Source organism: Acyrthosiphon pisum, chromosome A1 (assembly GCF_005508785.2).
Source record: "Acyrthosiphon pisum isolate AL4f chromosome A1, pea_aphid_22Mar2018_4r6ur, whole genome shotgun sequence".
Taxonomy (NCBI): Eukaryota; Metazoa; Arthropoda; class Insecta; order Hemiptera; family Aphididae; genus Acyrthosiphon; species Acyrthosiphon pisum.
The window spans coordinates 153,627,380-153,631,670 of NC_042494.1; positions in this window are offsets into that span (position 1 = coordinate 153,627,380).

Sequence of the window (4,291 nt, forward strand, 5' to 3'; positions counted from 1 at the left end):
GTTTAGTCGGTACTTTAGAGAGTTCAAAATTGAAAATTCTCAGTAATTTTCAAAATATTGGGAAAAACACATTACCCAGTTTTCGGCAAAATAGATTTTGTTTCTTTGATGTAATTCAAAAACGAATAATACCATAGACACTTGACATTTTCAACCAAATGTTTAAATTAGCATTTTCTATAAATTATTAAAATAAATTTAGTCGCTTTTTGAGCTATAAGGACATATTTTAACATTTTCGACTTCTTTTTCTATAATTATTATTGTCGATAAAAAATGTTCGCTCGGTCGAAAAGTTTGAAGATGTTACACAGGATTATTCATACGTTTTTATTATAGCCAAATAAAAATATTAAACATCCGTTATGACGAAATTGGATATTTTAACGAACAATCACGATTTAGTTGTTTTGTTGTTATTCAAAAATATCACTAAAATTATTTTACATATTTTTACGTAGGTAGATTATTATATTTTATGAACATATACGATTACACAATGTATACACAATGACATTTTTAAAATATTTAGATTAATTTTATGATATTGCCTATATGTATTTATAGTTTATACCGCGTATTACTTTAAATAATAAAATTAATTACTACAATAATTAATAGCGATATAAGTATTTTCATGAATTTATGATAATAAGTTGACAGTCAATCTCCACTATCATTTTTCGCATGCAACGATGTATCATTGAATTCGAATTAAACACATCCATTACAACGACCTACTCAATGACAATGGTACACGCGACTCCTACTCTCGCGACTACCTACTTTCCCGCTTTTTTTTCAAACAGGCAAATAAATTTTTTTATATTTTTATGTGTCTCAATTAAAATTCAAAATATTATGATCAAAGAGTAGTTTATGAGTTATTCAAATTTTTGTAATAAAGATAACCCTTAAAAATGGATTTTATCAAAAATATTTGTAATATTTATTCTATATAGTACCTATACTCGGACCAATTTAAAAATCTGAATTTTAATAAATGTACTTATTATTATAGAGGAAAAATGAGTGTCGGCATGCACACTGAATCATTATCTCCGTACGACGATATCTAAGAATACCCTACAGAAGCGTATAGTTGATTATCTACATTTATCAAATTTCAAATGAAATATGATAGAATCGAATACAATTTGATCAATCGCAGTATATAGTTGTTCAACAGTGTGACAATAAAAGCGTAGTTCAGACGAAGTAAATATATTTATATAATCATATAATAATGTTTTTAAACTTAAATCGAATATAGAAACAATCAAATTACTCTTTTCCGATTCCGTGCGCAGCGAGGAGATATTATTTCTTTTAATATTGTATAGTTAAAAAATAGGAAGGTTACTATGCATATTTACTGATGAACGCTGCGCAGTGCAGGTAACGAATTTAGTACTTACGTTTGAGTTTTATTAAAATCAGTAGTATATATTTTCTTATTTTATATATTATGTTGTAGATGAATAGTGTAGTAACTATATTAGATGATATTATATAGTAAAATCTTTTATCTTTTCGTTTAAAATTGAACGGCGAATGGGTTAATATTATAGGTATAGCAGGCAAGTATCAAATGATTGTTTTTTCTTTGATACACAATTCATATTACCTGAAATATTTGTTTCAGACGTTTTAGGCTTTCTCAACTTGGATGATTCATAATTATTAACTTATCGAACCGTCGACTCATCGCGAAACTGCATAACGCGTTATACCTACCTACCCATAATTCTTCTGCAGTTTGTACATAAATTTGCAGTGCGATAATACGCTGCTGTGATTCGATTAAATTTCAATCTTGATCGAAATCGTAATATTCAGAAACGGAGTTTGGCTTTACTGTTATTTTTTTTCTCGACACATTTTGGGACAGCAGACAAAAAGTGATTTTTAAAAAAATGGTGTGCGGGATGGGATTATCTGCTTAATTATCATCGACCTCTCAAGCGTAATAAGGATTTAGTAGTAGTTACAGCCACAGTTATATAGCCACAGTGGTGTCACAAACATTTTATCCTTAGGGGCACATATTGAAACTACCCTGCACCCACAAAATACATAAATACATACAATCAAAAGCTGTCTGTGTATAATTTTTTTATTATTATAAAATAACTACTGATATTATTTTACAATATCACAAACTAACATTAATGTAACAGTTTATTATACTATGTTCTAATGTTTTATTACTTAACCTATAACTTCCGATTATATTAATACCCCACGCATAAAATATATGATAAATTATCTTCCCAGTGGGTACATATATGATATAGGTACAAAAATACAGCACGTTTTGTTAGAAATTAAATTTTCTGAATCCGTTTGAGTAAACTGGTAAAATATACAAACATTTTATTAATTATTCAATAATTATATAGTTAAAGATAAAAATATTTCTACAAGATTAGTAATTACTCACACACCTAAAATCAGTGTTGAGTTATCTAGATAAATATTCTTTTATCTTTATCTAAATTATCTTTATCTAGATAACATTATTATAATTTATTTTTATCTTTATCTAGATAAAATTATATTTATCTCGGCTCAACACAAAAATTATCTGGGGAAATTTCGTGATGCCACCTAGGCTGTACTAGTTGTGGTTCTATAGAAAATCAAACATTAAAATAAGACGCGGTATACAGTCAAAAGGTGATTCCTATTCGTCATTCAAAAAATAATTCTCAAAAATCAAACGTAAACATTAAAATAAGTATAAATTTTTAATTATACAGTATAATAAGCACATAATATGTAAATAATTTAATTGAAGCTAATAACCGCGAAGCTGATGCTAAAAATAATGTATTAACAACTTATTTTAAAAAGTAATCACATTTAACAGTTTTTATAATTGTATACACCAGTTATTAGAAGCGAAAATGTTTAAATAATTACTGTCAACAATCATTGAATAAGTTTTCTGACATAATCGAACTTATGTACGTTTAAGTCTCTTCGTACATTAAAAATCATATTTCATATTTTTGTGTGCCGGAACGATTGTTTTTGTGAAAGCTGGAATAATAGTAGGCGCCGCAATGGTTCAGAGACACAGAGTGATATCATGATCTCCCCCATTTTAAATTTTTAAATTTAATAATGTATTACTTAATACAAATCCTGATTTTTGAAATTTGTTTGTATTCATTAGGACAATATTTTCAAATAATTTGGTTTTTCATACCACAAGGGGTTGCTAAAAACGTCTACTGGGGGGTTACGCCCCATAATAGTTACACCGATGTAAATTATATTATTTAACTATTTAATATTTTAAACCGAATGCTGCGAGTTGTATACTTGCATTATTCTCCAGAGAATAGTAAAGTTTATATAATATTATGTACCTAAGTATTTGGAAGTTTGTAAGTGGTTTTTCAAAGGAATTCGAAAAGCTACGAATAATAACGTAGCGATATTAGCACACCTCCCGTGTCGTACTACGGAAATATCGTGTTACAGTGTCTGAAAACCAAAACTCGACTGCGTTATAATATAATATAATGTACACTTAAGTGGTGTACAATGATCGGGGTGGGGTTGAAAATAAACGTTAGGACTCGCGCCAAAACGTAATTAAGCGATGTAATTTTTATATATATATATACGTATATACCAGATACCAGATACCACATACAGACATACTCATAAACCAGGTATACACATATAGGTATAGCTATATAGGTACCCATTTCGAAAATCTAAATGCGATCCGAACGTCGTTTACGCAGGCGAATGACATCGCGGGACCAGTCCGCTCTCTTTTATAGGTTTGATAATAATTAATAATATAATATTTTATAACACACGTAATAGTATAATATTATATTACATTGCCATTTTGAGTACCAGAGGTTAGTGGGGTGGCTCGAACTTTTTTTTCATCGACTCACGTTTTTTCAGTGCCCTCCAAATAGTGAATTCGTATAGGTCGTTCACGGTAAAAATAACCTCTCAAACATTTTTTCAAATCATCTTTTCGCCATGACCACGCGCACGACACCCACCTGTTAATATTTTTGTAAATCGTCGACTGCAGTCGGGGATTTGTTTTTAAACGATGCTATTTTTTTTCCACCCCGCGTAACTCGCGTCGTCGTTATAATATTGCATCGCCGCGTAACTCGCGAAACCGTAAGTATTGTCGTAGCTGCAGTAAGCCGCCTCGATTGGCGAATTGATTTGTCGCTTCAAGTTGGCGAGCGCCGCCCACCGCGGCGGGTGCCTTATAAAAGCCCATACCGGTTGATTCGGCGCTCGC